We start from the raw sequence: 26,467 nt of genomic DNA, 5'->3' as shown, positions 1-26,467 counted from the left end.
ATGAACCTGGGACATATGTGTGTGTGTATGTGTGTGTGTGTGTATTTATTCAGATTGTTCAATACAACTGGTCTTATTCGAGTAATCATTTCTCAGTGTATATTATACACATTATCTTTTGCTTTTCAAAGAAAACCATAGCTGGCATTGAAAACCTACTTGATGATTAGAATAACCAGGATATATAATCATTAATTAGTTAGAACTGACTCTAGGTATAATAATAGGAATTGTAGAAAACTGAGAGATAGCAAACCCCTATTTAGGGTTACAGTTTTACCGCTTCCTAATCATTGCCCACACAGAGGGATAATGCCAATCACATCACAGGTTTGCTGTGACCATCACATGTAACAGACTTCAGCAAAGTTGCTCTACTTCTTAATAGTACCTGAGATCTTCCGATTTCCTCATGGGAACAAGAGGGCAATGTGGTTGTTCTTTCAGGAAAAGTGCTGTTATCAACATATTTTTAAAATGTTATTTGTAAATAAACCTCTTTAGGTTTTTTTATGGCCATTCTAAGATTCCCAAATAAAGGGTAAAAGACCACTTATTTTGCCAGTTTAGTATTGAATCAAAGTACTGGTAACTATTGTCAATAAGATAAGCTTAGAAAGCATCTGATTTTAGTCCAACCCACTCATTTGATGAGAAAGGGGAGGTAGAGAGAGACAGGCTAGATGAGCCCCCACAGATGACAGACAGGGTGACAGAACCAGGCTGAGACGGAAGGGCTCCTGATTCCTCACTCAGTGCTCCATGCTAAACAAAACCTTCCTTTTCAGCTTTCCACATGAGCCAGCCTCTGAGACCACAAAAGCATCCCTCTCAAAAAGTGTGGAATTATTATGAAAGCTGTTTCTGGCAGAAGAGGGTTGCACCTGACTGTTCGCTGCAGAATTTTCCTCTCAACCTTCACAATAGGCACGCAGGACAGATGTTCCACCCCTGAGGCTTTCCTTCCCACCTTGAGAGCCTTTGAATGGGTCCTGTGGGCTTCACTCACAGTGACCATGTTCTTAAAATGCCAGATAGAATCCAAAGCAGAAGATTAAGATTGTAAAATATCCAGTTCCTTGTTCTGGGAGGTATCAGAAAAGTGGAGACTTGTTCCTTTAGGTCATTTGGGCATGAGGTGGTAGTTCCTGACATAAAACCTCAATACCCACTGACTTACTAGAATGGGGTAATTAATTTTTAGTCCCTACAAACCTGAAGCTGGAAATCTCTCTGTGTTCAAAAGCCTAACATATTTCACAAAATCCTTTGGTGCAGGAAAAGCCCAATTTAAACAGACCCAAATAACCCCAGAACACACTGTTGCCGACACCACATCTGTTGCAGTGTTTATTCATCTGGAAAAGGATTCTGTAGTTCTCTCGCACTAACGGGGAAAATTAGAAGAGGGAAAATAGCCCCCTCAGCTCACACTTCCACCCACCTCTCCAGGCACCCTCTCCCTGATGGGATGGCTCTTCCCCGGGAAAAGAAAACAGGCGGCCTCATTATGCATATGAGACAAATAGAAGACAGGAATACATAGACCTCTGTTGATGATCAAGGTTACAGGCATGAGGAACAAATGGAGGGAGCATGCAAGAATGAGGGATAATTCAGAGTCTCTCACAATATTAAGAGTACATACACAGACCCTGAGGCCCCATGGTCGAAAGCCTGGGGCTCTGTTTCCACCTCTTCCTGGTTGGACCAACTTTTGCCACCCAGGACTTGACTGGGTAGAAGTGGGAGAGAGGCTCCCTTTCACAGAGGTCACTGTGAGACATGACGGGAGTTTTCCCACAGCCGATGCATCCTTTGTGCCACTTCCCTCACTTGAGTGTCCTGTCAAGCTTCTCAGAGATGGCAGACAAATTATTTCCTTTCTCTACTTTAAAGTACTCTGGTCTGTTTAGCCCTTTCTGGATGCATTGGAAAAGCATGAGATTCTTCTAGACTTTATTAGCTATGCTTGTAAGAAAACCCATCCACCTGGACATTCACTGGAATGCCAGGGGGAAAATACCCTAGATCCTGACCCCCACACTCTTTCCAGAAGAGAGAGTAGCTTGCTTCCTCTTTCCTGGAAAAGCCACCTACTAACTAGCTGAGGATTCCTGTTTAAGCTCAAGGCTGACCATAAGAGATGGGTCATTTAATATCTGACCTTTTTCAAGTCATCTATGCTCACAGAAATAGCTAACCCTTTCCTCTGGGACTTGCTGAATCTTCTTAGATGCTAAGGAGTCTCTCTCTCTCTCTCTCTCTCTCTCTCTCTCTCTCTCTCTCTCTCTCATTTTCTAAATTTCAGGCATTCTATTGCCAATTTGAGTTCTCTTGGCAGAACCTTCAAGTGTTCTCAGGAACAGATGCCTGGAGGAGAGGGATGCTATGAGTTCTGAAACAGAGCAATGCACAGAGTTGGGGAAGCAGCTGCTCCGCTCCAGTCACTGTGTATACAACTTCACCAAAAGTGTTTAGGAAACAGATCATTCTGGAACCTATATACCTATTCAAAATTCAGGCCCTTTTGGTTCCACCCATCCCCCCTTATTCTCCTGTGATGTTTGTTTTCTGCCATGAGTTTAAGCAATCTGTTTATGTTGTGTGTGCCTGCGTGTGCACGTGCCTGTGTGTTTGTGTGTTTTCCCCTCTCCAGCCTAGCTGAATTATCCCCAAGTGACTCTTAATCCTCAGCTGTAATCCCCATGATTGCACAGACATGATAAGGGGGAGCCCATTCTCCTCCTGTCTCTCCCCCCTCCCTCCTCTCATTTTGCTAAGCTCAGCCAAGTATGTTCTAGGGAGATTCTTCAAGAGGAAGTTCGACAGCAGGGTCACAGGCCTTATAAATGGAGAGAGGCTGCCCAGGGTAGGAGGAGAGATCAAGAGTTCCATCTCTCCTCTGACCCCAGAATATGCACACACTGGACCCAAGTCATCCTTCTTTCCAAGACAATACACGACTTTCCCACAGTCCACCCACATTGGCACTGTGGGTAACAGGGTTTTGTTCTGGGAATCAGAGATCTGGGTCCCCTTCTCCAGCAAGCTATTTCACCTGCCCTCTCTTGTCCTCAATCTCCACAATCATAAAAAATTGAACTAGACAGGTCTAACTGGATAATGAATCAAATATTGCTTCTCAAATTTTACTATGCACAGTGATTATCTGGAGACCTTATTCAGGCAGATTCCTAGGCCCACCAGGAAATATTCTAGTTCAGCAGCTTGACTGGAAAGCCTGGGAATTTATATCTCTAATATACTCCCTTGGCAATGATGATGCTATAGGTATGAAGACCACACTTTGAGAACCACTAGTCTAAGATTGAACCCAGGGGCACTTAACCAGTGAGCCAGATTCCCAGCCATTTTTATTTTTTATTTTGAGCCAGGGTTTGCTAAATTGCTGAGATGCACTTTGAACTTCAGATTCTCCTGCTTCAGCCTCCCAAGTTGCTGGGATTATTGGTACGTGCCATAGTAACTGGCTGTCCAAGGTATCTTTCACCTCTAATAGTCTACTGCTCTATCCATAGCGTGGGACATAAGCACTCACAACAATTTGGCCCTGACTATATGAAACACTCTGCAAAGAATTACAAAATTCATAGGGCTCTTTCACATTTACACTCTTTTTCTCTTACCCCCATCTTCTGCTCACTTATTGCAAAGTGAAGCAGCAAAAATATGGGCGGGGAGAGCGACTGGCTTAACTCTAATTTACCAGCAGTTGCTTGAGCTGAAAGGGCATTTAGAATTATAAGAGAAACAACTCAGCACAGCAAAGTAGGAATAAGAATAAATTCCACAAGCTTCACTTGCCTAGGTGCTATTCTGGTCCTCCTTTGCCAATTGCGTAAGTCACCTAGAACGGTGCAATGTGAATTTGTTAGTCTTGTGTACTGTTTAAAGAGCACAAAAAAATAACTCCAAAGCAGGAGGAAAAAGAAGTATTATCATGGGCACCCTTAGATATTTACCTTGCTCCTAGCTCTATAATCCTTTTGGGGCTGCAAAAGCAGAAAACTTTCTGCCATTGGGCAATCTGAATATCACCAATCAAATATTTGCAAATTCCTGCACAGGTCCACTCTCACAGAGTTATGCAGTCTGGTGTGAGAGACAGGAAGTGCTGCTCTGGGGATGGAGGATTATGTCTGAGAAGGAATTATGATTTTAAGCTTCTGGTTTCAGAAGCCTAAATATTTTTGCCCATCTGAATTTTACTTATATGAATGTACAAACTCATGCTAAAACGTAATAAGTGTTAAAGACATAAGTGTTAAAAAGTTAAATAAAATAACCAACAGTAAGCATTACTTGACCAGTGTTTCTCAGTCCCATTCCCTCTTTGAAGATTTATGCCATAGTGAGTCACCATCATTAGAAATGCTTTATAGTCATTAGATGAATGAAAATCAATAATATTAAGAACCATTGTGCTAGAATAAAGAATAAAACATTGATTTAAAATGTTATCCTATAATTTAACATTTCATATAGCCAGTTTCAAATTAACAAATGGAATGGGAGCCAATAGTTCTTTTAAAAACTATTTTTTTTTCTAAATTTCCCCCATAGCTTGAAACACCTGTATTTTGTTTGAGCCAAAGGTTAGTAACCTACAGCCTGATGCCTATTTTTGTAAATAAAGGTTTATTGGAACCATTCATGCTCATTTGTTTACTGTGTAGGGTACTTCTGCTCTATAATGGCAGAGTTGAATTGAATAGTTGCTAGAGAAAGCCTATACCATGGAAAACCTAAAATATTTATTATCTAATCCCTTACAGAAAAACCTTGCCAAGTCCTTGTTAAGTAGTAGAAAGAAAATAATGGCAGCAATTTAAACCTTGATGTGTGATATGTAACATGTATTCTCCAAATAAGTACCATATAAATTAATTATAAACCTGTTGGATCAAAATCCTATCAACCAATGTCAAAATCTATTCTTTCTTCCTGGCTCTCAATAGGATCTTCAAATATAAAATAATAATACTTTGCAATTCACTCAGCTGAATTTAACAAACTTTTGAGAGCCCATTTTATCAAAAGTGCAAAAATCAATTCAAGTACTGAAAATTTATACACACCCTATTTCCACCAAAAAATAAAAGCAGGGCCACAGTAATCATGAATTCCTTCATGTGACTTGAATCATATACAAACAACATATGAGAAAGGGGGCAAATGGGGTCTTTAGAAGCCATAAGTCTGCCATTGGCAGATAAAATGCCATCCCAGATAATCACATTCAATTGTCACTAATGTTAATATATGTCGGGAACAGTCGAGCGCGGCACACCAGAGGTTAGCTTTACTGCTCATATGCAGATGTTTGCAATACTGAATCTCTGCCATAACCCTGTGGGAATGGCATTTTTTATGTGCTCTGCAGTGAATTTATGGCCAGGGAGCTATAAATGTTATAGTTCTTCAAACCTTTTGCTTGTGGAGATTGTCACAGTGCTTGAAAAGTGGAGACACACAGATGTCTTCTGTTGGCAAGCCATTTCTAGACCTGCTCAGGGATACAGCCTGTGCCCACTCCTAAAGTTCCAGTTATCTGTATTTTCAAAGTCACACGGGTCCGAAATCACACTACAGACTTGGTTCAATTCAGATCTGCAGAGAGTTCCAAGGCCTCAATGTGCCAGGTTCAAGGCTGGCACTGAAACAAGGCCCTTGACCTCAAGGTACTTGCAAGTTGGCCAGAGTGACAGGCCACATACTGTGACATGGTAAGTGCTATAACAGCTGGTCACCAGTCCTATCAGATAGGGGCAAAGACAAAGAGTCCATAGAAGTGTGCTTGCAGGAGCTCATGTCTGAATCACATCTTGAAAGACTAGTACAAGGCACATAAGCAAAGAAAGATGTATGTGTCTGACTCTATGTGCATTTGCCTGTGTGTGTGTGTGTGTGCGTGCGCACGTGCTGTTCATGTAAGGAAATGTATAGGCAAAGACAGAGTAGAAAGAAATAGGAGGATTTTCTCTAGAAGGTATAACTTGGTATTGATGAAGCACCCAGTGGCAGGGCTGGGTGACACAACTATACAGTGTAGAAAGCATATGAGCTTGGGAGGAGGTAGATCTTAGTTTAAATTCTGGTTCTGTCATCTACTGGTAATGTGACCTTGAGTAACTTGCTAAATCTCCACAAATCCCAGAGTCCTCCTTAGTAACAAGTACCTCTCAGGGTCAACATGAGGATGAAGGCAGGTAATAGCTGAGTCCAGAGAGCAAAATAAGCTAGTAAATTGGTAAAGTAATCACAAAGCTACCAGGGAGGAAAAAGACCCATTCTATTCAGAATATTTGTTTTTTAAGAATTCTATCTACAGCTTCTTCCACCAGCACTGACTAATGAGGGAGGAAGAAGTCATTTACTAGAGAACCCTAAAGCCACAGAAAAGCCTCTACCCTCCCATTTCTGCGTGTCCTTATCACGCAGGTGAAAGAGATGAAAAGATTCAGCCATGCAAATGATGCATCACACATACAATTCACATCTTCTCCAAGGTCTGAACCCAACACAAGCTCTCTTCACCTCATGTGTCCCCAGTACCCCTGGGGATATGTGACACACACACCCCCACACAACAGAAGGGACACAAAATCCACTTCTGACATGCCAGGAGCTACACAACAGATGCAAAAATTCCTTCAAGAGACATGAGTCAGCCCCACAAGCTTAACGAAAGGAATTAATTTAGAATTTTCTGTTAGCAGAGCTTTTCCAGTCTTTCTTTGAGGGACAAAAAAGTCCCTAGTGATTATGTGAAAATCCCCACAGTCTGGAAGAAGTCAAAGATTAGTGGCCACCCTGTGCTAGGGCCTGCCTTAGTTCCTCGGGACAGAGACATTGATAGAATCACACAGACCTTGCTAACTTGGGGAATCATCCTGTGGCTTTGTCCCTTACTTTTGCATGGATGAACAACACACAGAGGCACACACATACACACACACACACACACCAGAAAGAGAAGGAAATCATCTCATCTGTGTGGTTGAGACCTACACCTTTGTGCAACTTGATGCAAGATGGAAAGAATACCTTTCTGTAGGCCCTCATTGGGGATCTCTACCCAATGGCTGGGTTTCCAGAAATAAACCCCTGGGGTTAAGGAAGATAGTTCTGTTGTAGCCTCAGGATCCACAGCAACCCATTTGTGTGTATGTGGTACAGGAGAGACCCATCCAGCTGTAGCAAAATCACTCACTACAGGCCCTAGGCCCTGGGATTGGTTTGCTGGGTTCCTCTGCTGCCCAACCCAGTAATGATAAGGACTGGGCTCCAAGTATACCCTTGGGAAATCACTATCTCATCGAGATGTTGGTAAATACAGTGTTCCAAGGATGGATGGTCAAACATTCCCCAGAACCATACCATTGGCCACTCTGAGGGTGGATGGAATGAAACAAATGAGCCATGCAAGGGCCATACTGAGTTATATAACCTGGGAGCTAGAATTCACTGTTAGACCCCACTTCTAACTTGCACCCAGTAGGACAGGTGCAGAGTCTTTTCCGAGAGGCATTCCCTTTAAGAGGACTCTGCATTCTTGTCCTTGCAACAGAAGGATGCAAGACTTCTGCCCTAGAATGGTGATATGGGAACAGTACCTGTCCAGGAGCTCAGACCCTGACCTGGGTCCTAGGGACTGACCCTTACACCGGTCACTGGGTCATACTGGGAGAATCACCTTCAAGACTTCATATGTTCACTAAGGGGTTTGGATCAATTAGACAGATCTAATTCTTCCTTCTTACTCTAAGCTTGTTCTATGATATTAGGTGAAAATAGACCAAATGGAGTTGTTCCTCTGCAAAGATGAATGAGGCAGTCACACACTGTATCATTTGAGGGCTCTAAAAAATACATACTCCAGCCTCTATTGTAGATTACCCCATATCTTATCACCTTTGAATAGAAGACTGAAAGCTAACATGTACTCGTTGTGTTAACCTGAGAACAAGTGGCTGTTAACTCATCATTAGCCCTTCAGTCACCTACGTAAAGTAAACTATCCAGTAAGTCAACCAAAGGGTAGGTGATTTTGTAGGGGCAGAACAGATCTTAATCTCTATCCCTGGAAGAGTATGGCAGCCATAGTCCACATATACTGAAATAATTATGGAGCTCTAGACAAGATGAGATAAGAGACAGCCATTTAGTTAATGAGAATCCCAAATCTCTCCCTGTGAAGCAGGAACCAGGAGCCTCCAGCTACCATGTTATCCAGTCAAGCTGTGTGATCTGCCATTGTCACTCACCTCTGCCTGATACCTCTGGCCACCCCCAAAGACCCCTCAAAATTCACTGCCTGAACACATAGTCATTTGTGAGTCTCAGAAGAGCTGAAAAGAGGATCAGAAAGCCTCATAATCTCTATCTGTTCCTCCTACTACCTAAAAAAGTCCACTGTTCCATTTACACAGGCTTTTTCTTCAGCAAATTTACAAGGTAACATCTGCTTCAGAAACAGATGTTTATGCCAGAATTCTCTTCTGCTCATTAATGCTTTTCCGGTTAACATCTAACTATCTCACTCATTAGTTCTTAATAATACTTTTTGTATCCAAGCCATGCCAAATACACGCTCTTTAGAGCTCTGTATTATTGTTGCTTCTGTTGCTGTTGAATTACGCTGCTGAATAAAGGAAAAGTAAAAATAAGCCCCTCTAAGAAGGCTGCTGTGTGTCAGAGCTCTATCTTTGTGAACTGAACAAGCTGAAATCAATTAAAAGTGTGTGTTTAGAGAATGCATCTCAGCTGTCTAATTGCACCACCTCTGCTTTAGGGCCAAAGTTTGACTCCCTGCCAAATTGCCATCAAAATGGGCGTCCATCAGTGCTGCTACACTGCCACCGCCAGAGCCTGATTCAAGTGCTTGTCTAATGCAGGAAACCCAGTGTGCTCTGGGGCTTGGCACACAAAAACTTCCACTTTCCAAAAGCAGCACTCTGCTATGAGACTCTAGCAAAAGATACTATAAGGCCCCCTGGCAGGAGGGTCCTAGGCTAGAATATTTTTCAGTCTGATATTGTAATAGATTAACAAAGGAAGCATTTGCATAATTTCCCAGCAAATCCACAAGCAACTTCACATAACAAGAATTACTTCAGGAAAAGCAGAATGAACACACCAGTGCTGAATGACAAGAGGTGCTTAAGAATGTGAAATAATTCTCTATCCATCCGTTACTGGAAACTAAGTACTATACAGCCATACCCAATAGCAAAGATACAGTTAGGTTCAATTTTTCCTGATTTGTTCTGCAATAGCATATACTATGTCATCTAAACACTCTGAAACAACTTAAAAAACATTTTTAAACACTTGCTGGTGGCCATAAACCTGGCTTTCATGTTTTAAGAAGCCAAGGCCATTGTCAAACAATTGAACAAACCAAGATACAAATAAAGCTAACATTGGACTATAGATAAGGACAAAACCAATCCTCCAGGGAACTTGGACCAACACAATGTATTGTTTGGAATCAGGAAAAAGAATGCTTAATAAATCATCAACAGTGGTTTCCATGGTTACAATAAATGTATAGTCATCTATATTGTTTAGTTTTGTGTAACTGTTCCTACAGGGAAGAAATAACCAAGGATCCTGATGATAAGCAAATATGAAACTCATTCAACTTAAAGACTGGCATACTGTCAAAAAATGTGAAATAAAATTTCAACTTGAGTTGAATCAAGCAAACTTTTAGTCTCTAGACCTCTTGTAACCAACATTTCTCAGTCCCAATGAACTACAGAGCAGCTTCATAATATGCTCTGTTCTTTTTATAGTAGGTTCTTCCCTTTCTGTCTAAGTGGCTGCTTTTCAGCAAAATTACTTGGCAAACACTGCTTTATCAAGTATAAATCAGATATGCTACTCTGGAATCTAAACCCACAAAGAATATGCCCCATAAGACTACATAAAAATGAAAAATAGAAATACTACATTATTGCTGCCAAAAAAAAGGGAAAATATGAATGAAAATGATCACTGGGTGGGTCTTCTATGAGATTCCAGTTAAATAACACTCCCCACTCACTTAAATCTCTACAATCTGATGGGCTTACATATTGCAAAAGGAAATAAAAGCACATTTTATGAGGAAATTAAAATGTTATGTACTGCCCTGGGTGGTATTGGCATCAGACAAAGAATGGTGAGTACTAACCACAAAACTCAATCCCCTCCCGTCAACAGATACCATCTGAGGTTTTGAAGCAATGTGCTAAGGGAATTCATTCTGGAGATCTGGGGGCTCTCCATGGTTCCGCTCTCCTGGTAAACTCCAAGGGAACCTAGGTGATGGTGTCAGTGAATGATGACACCCTCCCCTCCTCCAGATCCACTTTCCTGCTCTCTCTCTCTCTCTCTCTCTCTCTCTCTCTCTTTTCTGTCAGTACTTTGCCTCCTTCCCCTGGACTGCTCTTCTGAATTTTCTTCAGTTCTCTGGTTTGAGTGATGGCTAATATGTCTCTCATGCGACTAAGGTCACAATACTCACACTCAGTTATCCTACAAGTGGTAAAAGAACAACAATAAAAAAGGGCAATAATCTTCCATCATTAGTAGTTTTCTTAAATCCCAAGTAGAAGGAAAAGTTTCCTTTCCTATAATTTGTTCCTTTCATCACAAATGTACTTGGTGCCATAAGAGACCATCCTAGACTGCAAGCTCCCCCAAGACAGACCTCAAGGGCTTGCACTAAGTGGCCATCAGGTGTGGATCTCAGAAGGGCACCAGCCAAGCAAGTGGTACAGGCCCAGGCCACAAGGCAGATCACCTGGGCATTATCTCCTATGCCTACAAAAGCAGGCCAGCAACAACTCCCTAATTACTAGGGAGTTACTGAGGTTTTTATCTCTGTCTTCAGAGGTTATTAAGAGCAAAGAGATACAAAAATATTTTATACCCTTACAATAAGAATTTGATAACCAAAAAAAAATATTTTTAAGATAATTTATTTTTTAAAAAGGATAATGCCTTTAAAGAGCTTTTCTTTCCTGGAAAGAAAGAGTTTTCAGTAATGTGCACTAATAATTTTAAAGAAAGCCACATATAAAACGAATAATAAAAAGACTGTGTACAACCAAACAAGGTCAGTGGCTACCCATGTGAGGAATCCTGGCTACTTTGTAAATATCAACTCAGTCTGGGGGCTGAGCCTCTGGTGACAAATGCATTTTCCAATTTCACAAAGAATGAGATAAGACAGTGCCAAGGTTGTGCAAGGATATAAAATCTGAGAATACATAAGCTAGAGGTCTCAAATGCTTTTATTTTGTAAGCAAGAGAACCCTTTCTTTAAACAAAATTATATACCAAATCCTATAGGTGAGTCGGTTAACAAAGAAGGATGCTTGTTTGAGACAGTGGGTTAGAGTCTTGGGGACCCCGGGTCCATTATCTTCTGTCCCTTCCTTGCCATGAGAGGCAGCTCATGCAGGACTTGAAGGAATACCCCAGAGCCTCAGGGGCACAAACTACTCTCTAAGAGTCAGGGAAACTTCTGAACTGGCCCACCTTTCACACCAAAGACCAGGGCCTCAGAAGGATGAGTGTGCCCCAAAGGATAAGGCTTGTTACTCTAGGCTGTTAATTTCACAATCACCAGGAGGTTCCAAATTATGAATCATGGGCCAAAAGGGGACACTCCACAAACCTCATCCCCAAGTTGGGGAAAGAAGACTAGCCAGAGACTAACTCCTGTTGGTGAATCTGAGATTCTGCAGATAAGGACAGTAAGGCCCTATCGGGGCAGCACCTTGCCCACTGAAGGTTCCTGAAGCCTCTCTGTGACTGTGGGAGTGACTATGTGTACCACTGTCCTTTGCAGAGCTGCAGCCTTCTTGAGAAAATTTGGAATTGGGTCCATTCCATATCCAGTGCTTTGGGATAAGTACTCAAAGCAGTGTGGCATGGGGTAAATCCAAGGACATTTTGTTCTTTACCAGAGACTGACAAGCTCATTTAGAGGCAACAATTCACAGTCTACAAGAAAATGCTGAATCTCACTTACAGGCATAGTGAAAATCAGGCAAAGACAGCCAAATAGCACTGAAAGCTATTTTAGACACATATATTTTAATACCATAAATCTATATTTTTCTTAAAAACATAGTCTTACAAAATTATCAGTCACAACAAAGTCCCTGTGAGAGAGGTTATAATCCCCATTTCAGAGATGGGGAAACTGACTGGTGCAGGCTCCCAGGGATGAAGGGAGGGCCTGATCCTCCTTACGCACAGCTACCTGTGGGCTCACACAAAGAGCTTCCATACTCAGCAAAACACAGTCTTCTGTGTGCCAAGGGAAGGTGGCTCAGAGTCATTAAAAATCAATCCTGTCCCATCCCAAAAGGACATCTGGATAAATATGCACTGGAGACACATGACTAGCAGGCTTACCTGAGGAATTTAATCCGAGGTTGCTTTAAATTCACAGTCCTTATGCCCTGGTCTGCGGTTTCCTTGCTGATGGGATAGCAATTCTATAAGCACTTCACAGGAGAATTTACCTTACGCATTTTCTTGAAATAAAAATTAAAGCCACTAACTGTATAAAACATTCCGTCTAAGCACTATTTCCTATTCTTTTTTTTTTTTTAATTTTCTATTCCTGGTGCCTTTTAAAATGGATTTTATACTCTAAAGGTGGCCAGGCCGACATCCGTGGGGACCAGATCTGTTTATATACAGAATACACAAAAGATTCTCAGCCACCCAGAGGAAGAGAAGGGTGGATATAGAGAAGTAGCAAGAACTATGTTAGACCAGCCACGTGATTACCAGAAGCCAGGGTGTGTCTTAGGGATAAGCACCACCACCTCTGATCTGAACCTGGCCCATTAGTAAGATTTCTTTGAAATACTAGGGAACTGTTTTCTAAGACAGAACAGTTCTTTGTTATATGAATTTGAATATGCAGCAATCTCTTACATATTTGCACTAAATGCAATGGTGTAAGAAGCTCATGAAAAACTCTGAGCTCTTTCTTACAAATTTCTTGATACAGAACATAAGGTTTTTTGTGATTTGTTCCTGGTCTACCCTGTCAATCTCACCTGTTATTCTTCCCCCCCTCTCTCAATATCCTAAACCGCCAAACCATTGCTAGTGCTTTTCTTTGTCCCAGAATGCCCTTCTCCAAATGCCCCTCTGCTTTTAAAGCCGAGTCTCTCCTTGGCAGAGGCTTGCCCAGCACCCACCAACCTGACTGATCATTCTCACTGTAAGTAACCATGATAGTTTGCAGATGCCTTGAGTCTAGACCTCATTCACTGTATACAATTACTTGTGGAGAGCCAGACCTCCCTTCCCAGACAATGGGCTTGACAGAACAGGTGAGACCTAATGGATCTGTGATCTAGCAAATTATGGAAGTCAAGGGCCAGACAAACAGTAGTCAAAATGTATGTTTAAAACAATGGAGAATGCACTAATGCACTCATTTTTATCCAGTAAATTCGACCACTAAGAGTGATATGGTGATATCTACAAAGAGTGCAAGTACATAGCAAGAAAGAACAAACTGGAAACAATCAAAATAGCCCTGAACAGAAGAATATATAAGTAATATGCAGCACATCATGAGGCTGATCTTCACAACCAACGTAGACAAAGATGAATGGAATTATCAGGTGAAAAAATTCTGGAGCAATGATGAACAAGGACTATTTAGGAATTGTTACCTCTAAAGAGAAAGTAATATTGGGTATATGATGCATAATTTCACTTTTTATTGTATTTTGTTTAATGTTCACATTTTTGAAGGTAACTTTTATAATTTTGAAAATGGAATAAAATGCCCTCAATTTATATAGAACTTCACTTGAAAAGTTGCCAGGTTAACAATCCTTGCTATCAAGTGTGTCTGCTAAATGAAATAATCTGTAAGGGACCCCCACGATTCCTTGAAAACTAAAGACAAAATAATACCACCATTTTATGAGTCCTCATGATACATTTCCCATTGTGCTCTCAGATCAGCTTTTCTCTGGTGCAATGCTTGGAAAAACTCTTCTCTGCTAGCCTGCTATATGGACCTGAGTTATTTCAACTCAATAAATATTTATTAGGCATCTCCCAAGTAGAAGGCATATGTGCAGAGCAGTGGATGGGAAAAAAAAAAGCAGGAGGGGGGTAACATAAGGTCTTGGCATCTCAGAGGCTCCTATGCTACAATGGAAGACTAACACAAAGACTTTTAAAGCAAGACAGAATGTGAGAAGTGCTATAGAAAGGAAAATGCAAAGGAGGACGAGGAAAGGCATCCAGATGGAAAGACTGGAGGAGCTTGTAGAAGAAGTGAGATCAGATCAAGGTCCAGAAAGATGGGTGAAACTGACTAGCAGCATGGGGGTAGTGGTTAAATATCTACATTTTAACAGACTTCCTGCATGCAAAGTCACTAAAATAAATTGCTTCATACCTGGAATAAAACCTAAACCCCTTTGCAGAGATAAACTAAGGGCCCCCATTTCCAGCCACTTTCCCTCTACCCCAAGGATGAACTCCATCAGAGCAAGGAATTTTTCTTGTTTATAGTTTTATCCTCAATGTCTAGCATGTAAGTATCTTTGAAATAAATAAATAGGTAAAATAAAGTTCTTAACTAGAGTAGAAAAGAGCTGGTAATTGCAGAATCTCTTCCTGGATACTTCATCTGGATGTTCTTAAATTTTAAAGTACATGTGTCTGAGTTATATGTGACTTTACATGCCCTAAACCACAAGGAGCATACCTGGCATTGCCTGGTACACCACTGGCTTTCATTCACAAGTTATTGTTGCACTTAAAAATACAGAACCATTTCAGTCTGCATAGAAACAGCCTGGCATCTCAATTGGACTTTGCAACTGAATAAACTGATACTAGAAGCAAAGAACCTTCAAGGGAATCACACGATCAACAGCTGTTGGAACTCAGACTGGAACTCAGGTCTTCTCCCTGATAGGCTGGGCCTAACAAAGAATTGCTATTCCTATTTCTATTCTAGACACCAAGCTATGAAGGGCTTCTATGTATTCACAAGGGAATGCGGGGTGATCTGAGGAAAAACTACATCCTACAAACAGGAAATACTAAGCAAATTTTGACAATTACTCCTCATTTGCTTTGCTTTAAAGAGAACTTAACTCCTCTTGATTACTGTTATTGGAACATCTAAACTTTCTAAAACAATAAGTACTACTTAGGAGCAATTGTTACTTTAACTGTGAATTAAGATCATAAGTCTTTTGTTTAAAATGCAATTGTGTGTGTGCTACTGAACACTTCCAAGGTTCAGGGCCCTAATTCCCTTGCAGGCAACCAATGCTTCAGTGAAATTTTTCATTTGCAAATTAGGTTCATTTATGGCAGAAAATGAAAAGTCATCATCAGACAGACGAAGAAACGGGGCCATTCTTTACCTAGAAGGAGCAATTAGCTGAACTATCTATGGGGAAATTTTATCATTCATGTATTGTCAGTTTTACAAAGGTATGAAAGAATTGCTCTGAAAACCTCAAGAACATACCTAATTATGGTTTACCCCAGTGAATGTTCCTATCTGGCTGTTTACTCACACTGACACGGGAGGTACAAGTTCTGAAGGCAGTGGCAGCACCTCGGGCGTGTTGGGATGATGACAGCTGTGAGCTGAGCAATGGCTACCCATTTCCTGGGCCAGCACATGCTCCCAAGTTCCTGAGATCAAAAGTTCACCAGCGGTGCCTGAGTCCCTGTAGCAAAGAAATCTTGACAGGACACATAGTACTCGGGGAGGGACTCTGGACCAAGCCGCTGGAACCCCACTGGGCAGAGCAGTTTCTGCCACTGTTGCTCATGCAGGAACACACCTGCTCACCTGTGTGGCCCTCTTAAAGGACCACAATCACCTTCACCTGGAACATCAACCAGGCCTGGCTGATAGTGGCAGAGAAACCAGGTATTTACTGTGTGAGTTCAGACATCCACGCTGGACCCAGATCCACTGGGCAGTCTGGGATTCCACCAGCTCCTCACACTTCTCTGGAGATGTTTAGGAATTGAGCCCCACTGGGTTCAAAAGCAAAATGTGCCCAAGACCACGGGGGGTTTCAAATACATCTTGGCCAAGTTGCCAGGTGAGGGCCCTTCAGAAACACTGGTTGAGGCAGCCACGGAGAAGGCAGCATAGCAGACGTGGGCAGCTACTAGGAAGGGCAGGGGCCTCACCAGCAGGCGGCCACCAGCACACAGCAGCAGCAGGGACTGTGCAGGTAGAGGCCGGCTCCTCACACCACCAGCAGCAGAGGCTGTGCTCAGCAGCCTCCACCATCTTCCAGTTGTTCTTTACTGTTAAGAATCAACTTCCAGCAGGGTGCAGTGGAGTATGCCTATAATCTCAGCTACTCGGGAGGCTGAAGCAAGAGGATCACAAGTTCAAGGTTAGCCTGCCCAACTTAGCAATACCCTGTCTCAAAATAAAATTGTTTAGAAAGGGCTGGAAATATACCTAGGTGCTTGTGTAGCATGTGTGAGGACCCAAGTTCCATCTCCAGGTTTGAAAAGAAAAAAAATTAAGAAAGGAAGAAAAACCAAAGCAAATTCTGATCCTCTCTCTGCTATTTGGGTGATGGGCTGGGGTGTGCGTCCTATTTGGCATCTACAGAATATACCAGGCACATTATCCACATCTTAGCAGAGGCCTACTGACTCCCTCAATGGGCAGCTGATGACAGAGGTGCAGACAGGTGATGACTTGCCAAGGTCACGGGCAGTATTCAGAGGAAGTGGTAAGAAACCACAGGCTATGAGCTCCATCGCCGCAGGATCCTTGTTCTGTTCTCGGATATACCCCAAGTGCCTGGAACAGTATCTAGCACGCAACAGGCACTCAGTAAATATTTGTTGAATTAAAAAGAACTGAAATGAGAATTTCAGACATTCCTTGGATGAGACCACACCCACAATATGGAACTGGGTGATGGGATTCTTGTTTGTTACTTCCAGTGCCAGGTTTGGACAAATTTGTTTTGTATAAATCTACTGTAGACTTTGATATTTCTGTAGATACGGCTTCTAATTATCTTCTGAGGGGCAGTCTGTATTGTTCCCCACTAAATTCTCAGCAGGAGAGGACAGCTTCCTTGAAATATTTGACACTCATCAGTTTAATATTCTAGATAAGTTAGAAAAAATACAGGGAGAATGGAAAGGTAGGTTCACACTTCATTCAGTCTTAACAGCTATAGGATGTTATACTGCTGATCAGATACATGTTAGTTGTTATTTTTAAAACATTTCTTCTTACTTCAAAACTAACACACACACACACACACACACACACATAATCTACAAAGAAAAAAGAACAAAGTATGTTCAACAACATTGCGTACCATGTTCTACTCTGACCATTTTTATTTGAGCAAGTCAGATTCATTCCATTTTTTAGTGGCAACTCCTTCAGGAAATGCTCTTTTAAAACCTGTGTTTTGAGAAATGAAGTTAATGGGCCAGAACTGGTTTATCATGAAATACTCATCAACTCAGGAAATAAAGTTCAAACCCTTCTACCCTTAGGTGAATGAAACTCGATGGCCAGACACTCCCGGAGTAACTATTTAAAGGTCCTCTTTCTAGTTATTAAGAGATTTCTTGAAATAGTAAATGTGGGTCCAGTACTATTTCTTTGTTATACATAATTTAAAAAAAAGGAAACAAATTTGGTAATAAATTCAATGAAATTGTCAATCATCCTAAATGATAGGAATAGAATTCAAAAGACTCAGAGTTATCTCCTTTCCTCTCCCCACCAACATCAACTAAAAAAGTGGCAAATTTTTTAAAATATTCACTCAATGTATCATTGAATTTTGGAAAGCCAGAAGAATGGGTTCTCCTAAAAGAAGCAGAACCCTCTGCCTTCTCTATTCCAAGGCTACCTGTAGTCAGAGAGCGGGGCCATCTACTTACAATGAGTCTCCACACTCCTCGATGGTGAAGTCCAATGGCACATCCCTATTGTCTGTGGCTCTGGATTTCAATATTTCTTATCATCCTCCACATTATCTATCACCAACACATGCCCTCCTGTTATAATTAACGAGATCACAGCTTATCTTATACTCCTTACAGTTTAGGTTAATGTCTTTTAGAGGAGATTTGGGAATGGGTAATCACATCCTGTTCTGTTGATTCTTAACAGATTTATTGTCAGAAAATCATACTAAATACTCTATCTGGAACACTGTCACAAGGGACTATGTACTCAGTCCACCTCGTGTCCTTATTGTGTGGAATGTCACTTTCTACAACTGTCTCTTTCACCACAATCACCCTGAGGATAGAAAATGTGTCTTGGGGCTGGGGTTGTGGCTCAGAGGTAGAGCACGCACCTAGCATGCGTGAGGCTCTGGATTTTATCCTCAGCACTTCATGAAAATAAAATAAAGATATTGTGTCCACCTATAACTTAAAAATAAATATTTAAAAAAGAAAAAATGTGTCTTATCCTTGGCCTGCCAACACCAATGTCTCATTAAATGTTTTGTAGAACAAACTAACTAATGAGGACAAACTGCTTAAGTTCTTCTACATAGAAACACAAACAAGATCATAGAAACCTGCTAACATTTATTTATTTAGTCATTCATTCATTTAATCAACCAATATTTATTTAAAGTCCACTGAGGACATCAAGATGAACTAAACAGACATGACTCTAGCTCTTAGGATGTTAAAGTACAAACCCTGAATAAGTAAACACATAAGTGAATATCCAATTGCAAATTATACCAAGAGAATGGAGGAAAAGTAAGGATAATGAGAGATAATGAGAAACTGAAGAAGGGATTGTTTAGCCCAAGACTTAAAGGGTAAGTATAGATGAGCTGGGGAGAAAAATAAAAAGACAACATTTTCTAGGTAATAGGAACATCTTGTGCAAAGGCCCTCAGGTAGGAAAGAGCATGATGCATTGAAAAAACTAGTAGATCAGTGTGTCTAGAGTTCAGCAACAGGAAGGTAAAATAGTAGTGATTGTGGAAATCTAATCTCTCTGAAATCGGTTTCTTCTCTTCCCTTCAGTGTATTGTAAACATATTCCCTTTAAAACAAGAAAATAAAATTTTGAAAAGCTTTGCAAATCTGGTGATGAGTTTTTTATTTTGTCCACAAGATAACAGAAAGTGTTTGGAGCATAAGAGTGATGGAACCAGTTCTGCATTTCCTAAGAGCATTCTAGCTGCTGAATGGTGCTGGAGGAGCAGGTAAGGAAGTGAAGGTGGGGACCATGCCTAGGACCAGTGGGAACCAATGTACTGGACCACTCTGGGGACAGTGGATGGGTTTAATCTGAGTACTGGAAGTAGCTTCTCTGTTTTTGGATTCAATTCTAGGATGAGTTAAAGGTGCATGAGTTGAGCATGACTGAAACTAACCTGGATAGCCAGGAGTCCTCGAGTAGGCTCAGCTCCCAAACCATCTTCCAAGCACACACCTGGGTAGGAGCCAAGCCCTGGGCTGTCCCTTTGATTCCTAGTCCTGGCCCATGCTGCACATCCATTTCTCTCAGCACTTAGCACAGGACCTACAATCCGGTCCACATCCTGGCCCCACTGAATAGAGTGGAGGTCCAAGAGAATCCATGCCCTCCTCCTGATCCGCAGTTGTGGAGCGACATACAGGCACCCCTCCTGGGCTTTTGCTCAGCCCTGCTCACTTCACACACTCAGGGATGGCAAAGACTGGACCATGAACTGTCACACAGACAGTGAAATCAACTCTCTCCTCTCCTCCTCCAGTGGCCTGTAAACATCCTTCCTTTAAAATAACAAAATAAAAGCCTGCTTCCCATTGTGAGTTCTGGCCTTGGCTGCCCCAACCGCCAGAGCCACAGCTGAGGACCTCTGGCTTCCCAAGCTTTTAGTTTCTGCTCGTATTCCCTCTGCTCCAGCCCCCGGACATCCAGAGCTCTTCTTAAAACATCCTTTGATATCCTGTTTCCCTTCTCTGTGGCCCCTACTGTCAAAAGCACAGTTTTGTTTTCTTGCTGAAGAACTAATCCAAATTCTTCCTCTGTGTACTCACAGCTTCCTGGCTGTGCTCACGGGTCCCTGGCCACTGCTGCATTGACTGCTCCTCATCGCCTGCTCTTCTCCAGGGCCACCCCCCACACAGCAAGATGCACTTTCTCATTCTTCTTTAATTATACAACATCCTCCTCTATCTTCACTTTCTTGGCCATTCTTTTCTCCACATGACAGTATTTTGCAAAATCATATTCCTCCCAGATAGTGGACTGGATGCTTTTCTAAGGGGGGCCACCAGAGGCTTTTCAAAGCCCCAGAAAGAGACCTCATTCCTCTATTTAGAAGTTATTCCATACTTTGAATATGAATTTCTCTTAATCTTGAATGCTCAGTGGGGTTAAAGCTAGACAAAAATATTGAGTGACTACATCAGCTTGGCACAGACACATCTGTGTCATAGATCCTTCCACTGATCGTAGGTGGGTACTCCGGCACACATGCCCTGGGAGGGAGGGGGGTCCACAAAGAGCTGACAACCCAGGGGAGGGTACATGGGCCTTGGCTCGCCTCCCTTTCCTTCCCCTCCCCTCCTGGGCAGGGCTGAGGACTTTGGCAGCTGAGGACTGGCACAGACGTCAGTAGGCTGCTGTGCGGGCAGCGAGGAGCTGAAACCAGGAGGAAGTAGATGATCAGTCCCTGGAGAGTTCAAGAGTTAACTGGACAGGATTTGGGGTGTCCCAACCCTCTTTGCTCCTCCCCAGTTAAGGGCTGAGGGTGGAATGACCTCCACATTCCAGAGGTGAACCACAAGGCTAAGGGCTTTCTCCAGGGCCTCTCGGGGAGGGGGTGCTCCCTGGGCACAGCCCTCCCCACTGACTTTGCAACTGGGACATCACAGACAGCATGTCAGCACCCATCCCTCCTCCACGACTGGCCCTGTGGATCCTGTGGAGAAGGCCTGCCACCGTGGGGAGATCTCAAAGCCCCAAAGGCCATGTGTGCAGATGCCGAGGGGCTCCATTCTCATTCCCAGGGCATTTACACTGTCCTGGCAACTCACCCCTCAGAACAGATCCCAGACATGGCAGCCGGCAGACAAAGAACCCCACAGAGGACCACACCAGGATCATTTGCATGCACGGGACAGGCCTTCCCCATGCTGTCCACTTACACAGGCAGATTGAGCCCTGCAGTGTGGACTTAAAAGCTCTCTGCAAGCACCTCAAGTGTTATGGAACCAAAGGGGGAAAACAATACACTCAATAAATCCAAGGGAAGCAGAGGGTTTTCTTCCCTTACCCTGGTGAGCACATTTAAGTCAACCACACATCCGCCAATGTGTTTAATTTCCTAGGGAATATGAACACCCTGGGCTCACAGAAGTTAATTCTCTGATAGAAGAAAGATGAATTTTAGATAAACAAGGCTGCATTTGGGGAGGTGGGAAAAGCCACACGGGGCACGTTCTAATCTCCCCCTTCCCCACAACTCACCTGTCATCTTCCTGTGCTTCCTTGTTGCAAAAACCAGCATTCCTCTCACGGTTGGCTATGCACAAAATATCCTTCTGTTCTCCCAGTCACATCAAAGCACCTTCACGCTATGCAGACAGGTCATCGAGGGAGCGAAGGAAATTAACAAACCCACCTAGGTTATTTCTATTAAAATTAGCCCCTCAGCCAGCAGACTCTGTCAGTTTCCACAGGACACAAACCCTGACAAGTCCACTGAAAACTCTTAACCTGCCCAGGCCCTGTCAACAGCTTGCAAACACAACAGGAGGGTGGCACTGCTGAGTCCTGCCTTTGGTCCTGAAACAGAAGAGGTTATCAGGGTTGGGTCACACCAGCTCTTACACTTATCTTCAAGCCTGTCTTCATTACCTGCTGTTACCTTAAGAGCATAAGCCACCCACCCTACTGAGTAAAGACCAACATCAGTGATGTCCTAAGGTCCTGCAAAGCTTTAACTTTTCCTACTTCTCTCCCATTTTAATCCCTCAACCTCCCTTTCACTCTGCTCAGCTCCATTGAAGACTGCCTCCTCCAATTCCTGGAATAGATCAAATTCCTTCTGCCACAGGGTCTTTGCACGTAGTGTTCCTCTGCATGAAGTTTTCTTTTCAACTAGATAATCCTTACTTATGCCTTGGGGTCTAAAAAGTTATTTCCTCATACTTGAGAGGGTCTCACCTTTACCCGTTTCCTATGCAATCATTCTGAAGCATGTTACGCAGTTGTAACTATGTATAGGACTTATGAGATTATTTAATGAAGGTTTATCTTGCCTGCTGAAATAAAAGTTTCACAAGAACAGGAACAATGTGCAGTTTGCTCCAACACATGATTTGTGAAGCATTGGCCAAGACACTTAAATGCTCTGAGTATCTCTCTCTTCAAATAGAAAAAGTCCTATCTACAGGCTATTATGAAAGTCAAGTACAATGGCATTTTAAAACCACTAAGCCTATTGTCTGGTGGGTGGTAGAAACTGGGTAACTAGTAGCTCCATTCCCATTCTACAACTTGGATCAAACCAGTCTACATGCCTAAGAGCTGACATACTGTAGAAGTGGCCTGGGCCAAGTCCATGCCAGGAAGATCAATTATCTTCTCCAGCTGGCAAGGAGGTCCCCCTAATAAGTACATGGGTTCATTCCCAGGAGGGTCACACAGACCCCAGAGGTGGGTATGCTCTCCATGGTAACAAAGCAATTCTCAATGACAAAGAATTTCTTTGTCAAAGTGCCCAGCAAGACACTAGTTTCTATCAAGGCTTGGCGTCCGGTGTCTTTGGCCATCTCATTCCATGAGGAAGCGTGTTTAGGCACATCTGTTGCACACTTGACATTCAGTTACTGCTACAGGATGCAAAAGTACTAAACGCAGGGCTTCCCCACAAAGCACAGTGTGCAGCCCGAGAGAGAACTGCCTCATAAAGTGACAGCTCCAAATGCAGTTCTCAACTGGGTGCTACAGACCAAGTTCAGAAGAGGAAAAAAATCAGAATTATTCACTTGTACAACAGCATCTATTAAGCATCTAGCAGGCATGGGGTGGTGAGTTAACAGACCACAACGAGGCTGCTTTTCATGAGCTTGTAATTCCCCCCTGCCTGCAGCATCCCCTCCCTGCTCTTCCTCTTTCCATCCAGCAAAGCCCACTTGACAATGCAGGCCTTGCTCAAGTCATGCCTCCCCCAGGAAGCCTTCATTAGCTCTGGACTGCTGCCACCTTCCCCCACCTCCACCCTACAAAAATTTCCTATTTGTCATGGATTTTGCCACTCATTCACATTTGCCTGGCCTGTACTGTCAAACACAATCATCTCTCGTTGCGTAACTCTCCTTTCACTTTTTTCTCAGTATATGTATCTCTCCATCTATTTATAAATGCTATGAGGCCCAGGGCCCTTGAATCTTCTGCAGTGGGTTTAAAACAAAATGTGTTTTGTTTGAATTCTTTAATTTTTTTGTTTGAATTCTAGATTTTCCTGAGAGTATCTTAAATAGAGAGAGGGGGTAAGGATGGGAGGGGACCTTTATGGAACACCAGCTATGTGTAGGTCCCCTCCTGGGGCCCACTGCAGCCCTAAGAAACCTTCCAGAAGGTGCTGAGTCTTCCTGGAACTCTTCCCCCGCTCCTACCAGCATCTTCCTGAGCATGGTCACCGCACAGCCAGCATCTGCCTGCCCTAGCTCTAGCTACAATCATTTGAGTAGGCGTATAGTTCGCTTTTTCCAAAATCAGGGAAGTAATTACTTGCTGTATCCAATGGGCTGGAATCACCCCTGCTCTGCCTGTTCCTAATACACCCATCAACTAAAATCTAAACACACAGGAGACCACTGAGAGGAGACAGTCTCCTTTTGCATGACTGCCTATTTGAACAAATTCACAAAGGCCTCAAAATTCCAGTACCACTATCTGTGAATGCAAAAGTTTTAAAATGACAGGTAGCAGTTTCGCCAAAATGTACAAAACTACAGTATTTTTTTTTTAACTTTTAAACGAAGTCCACTATTTTCCATTTCCCCAAAATGTCTTTGTTCTTTCGCTCTAACAAAGTAAATTATTCCTCACCTTGGGCAAGTTGGTAGGAACGTGAGAAAATTATATTAAATCAGACATCCTTGAGATCAAAATAGATTGGAACAGGGGTTCTCTTTGCTTAAAATAGTTCTTCAAAGCGAAAGCAAAAGAGCTTAAGGGAAGAAAAAGTTGTCAAACACCCTCCAGCACTTTAGAAGCACCTAAGATCTACAGACCATTGATATGTTAATTAACGTTTACTTTTATCTAGGATAGGTGTTTGCTGGCCACAGTCCCACTGCCCTGTGGCACTTTAGGCCTCCTGAATAAAATTTCATTTCTTAAAAAGGGCATTAGAAAATGCTTCCTTTCCTCTGTTTCAGATTGGCTTCTTCTCCCAGACTGTAATTTTGTGAGAACTCACTCTGGTTTGGTAATATCCTAAGGCTGGTCACCAAATTCCAGAGAGAATATACAATCCATTTAATCCATCTGCCATCAGGCTTCTGGCCGCATCAGGACCTCACTACCCCACACAAGATAAGGAGAAAGTCAGATTTTTAATCAGTGAATGATTAATTGTGTGGGAATCTCTCTGGAATTTAAAATGTCTAAAGAAAATCCTTCTCAAAAAACCTCCTTGTAATCTATTTCAATATTGCAAAGCCCTCACTGCTGAAAATTCTTCCTATACCCAACACAAACTCCCATGAGACAATTTATCTCCTCGGTTTCTATTCCAGGAAAGATGTCTTGAAATGTCTTTCTTGATCCCTTGCCTTGGTCTTGAACCAACCAGGAAAGGAGGTTATGCAGAAGACATTAACACCATATAGACTTGAATCCGAACTTCTGTAAATTTGAACAGAGTCAATATTATTTTCTGATATTAGTTCATGTTTTCTTTTCTCTTAAAAAGCTGATATTATCACTCACATATTTTTTTTTTCCTTCGGGAACAGAGGCTGGCACACTGATCTGTGGGCCGAATGCCTGTTTTTATAAATAAAGCTTTATTGTGCCCTTTGCTGACATATTGCCTTTGGCTGCTTTCTTGCTATAGCAGCAGGCAGAGTTGAGCAGTTGTACCCACAAACCCTAAAACATTTACTTTCTGGCCATTTTACATGAAAAAAATTCACAATAAAAGTTTGTAGACCTTTGTGTTAGCACCAAAATATTACCACTAAAATGCACAATTCCAAAAATACTAGTGTAAGGCCCCAAGAGAACATTTGGCTATCTTAAAAAGTTAAGTCAACAGTGATGTGATTAATTCAACCGTGGTCATTATGAAGACCCCCAAAGAGCCATTGGTCATTGTGTTGTAAGTCCTAATTTGCTCACACCATCTACAAATCCAGTTTTGCCATCTCATTTGACATGTTAACCAAAAGAATAAGGACTATGCCAAACCTGGCCGTGAAATTCACAAAGCGGCAGCACCATATAATAAAAACCAACAGACACTGTAGGCACTGTACTACCAGGTTATGTACATGATTGTGTGATGCAGATACGTGAGAGCAGGATTTTGTCTGTTTAGTTCATTTGGAGTTCAGAATAGTGGCTATTATAGTAGTTCCCCAATAAATGGTTGATGAATGAATAAAAGTTCTCACAAAAACCTCATGGGGAGGGGGAGGCTGGGGCAAGCCCAGTGGTAGTGTTTGACATGCTCTAGGCTCTGGTTCAATCCCCAGTACCAAAAAGAAACAAATACAAAACAAATCACCACGACTGAGTTTGTGTAGCATTAGGCAAAGTGGCAAGCAGATGCCTAATGACTTAATGGCCTAATACCTAATGCCAGGTGGCTTCACTCTCAACACTGTATTGAAATTGCAAACCTAAAAAGAAGATTAAGATGCTTTTTGCCTATGGTGCATGCTCAATGGTGTACTTGTTAAAAGCATGAACTCTGAAAGACCACACAGTGTTCACTTTCCCACTCTGTCATGTCCTTGCTACATGATCTTAGGCCAGTTATTGAACTTCCCTGTGCCTCAGTTTTCCATCAGTAAATGGGAGGAAATTATAGTATCTAACTAAATAAAGAGAGGGCTATTATACCATAACCCTCTATAATAGCATGTAGAGGGCTATTACACAATTACAGTGGAGGTCCCATAACAAGTATTAATATTTACCTATGAGTGACTTATTCTTATATTCATTTAATTCTATGATTGGAAAAATATGAAACTCTCACCTGAGACCTTCGAGTAATGGTGTCCTATTTTATAATCCCATGTGTTGGAAGCCCTGGTGTGTTGAGGGCTGCTAGTTAGGGAGAGTCATCTATGAATCCTAGAATGCTCCTTCTCCTGTACTTCCCTTGGTAAATTTCTACCCATCCTTCATGTCTGAGTTTGAAAGTCACCTTCCCAGGCCTCTCCATCCTCC

General features: G+C 42.3%; 1 long non-coding RNA gene across 1 annotated transcript in view; it reads right to left on the bottom strand.

Moving 5' to 3' along the window:
* Positions 1 to 26,467, bottom strand: part of LOC125613341 — a 92,133-nt gene that overhangs the window by 9,127 nt on the left and 56,539 nt on the right. Inside the window, exon 2 of the long non-coding RNA XR_007343873.1 lies at positions 1 to 26,467. This exon is cut by the window's left edge and continues 9,127 nt beyond it. This is a non-coding gene — a long non-coding RNA (uncharacterized LOC125613341).

The sequence above is a fragment of the Marmota marmota genome, unplaced genomic scaffold, assembly GCF_001458135.2.
Source record: "Marmota marmota marmota unplaced genomic scaffold, marMar, whole genome shotgun sequence".
Lineage (NCBI taxonomy): Eukaryota > Metazoa > Chordata > Mammalia > Rodentia > Sciuridae > Marmota > Marmota marmota.
The sequence above is the reverse complement of the archived record's forward strand: the minus strand, read 5'-3'. Positions and strand labels throughout refer to the sequence as shown.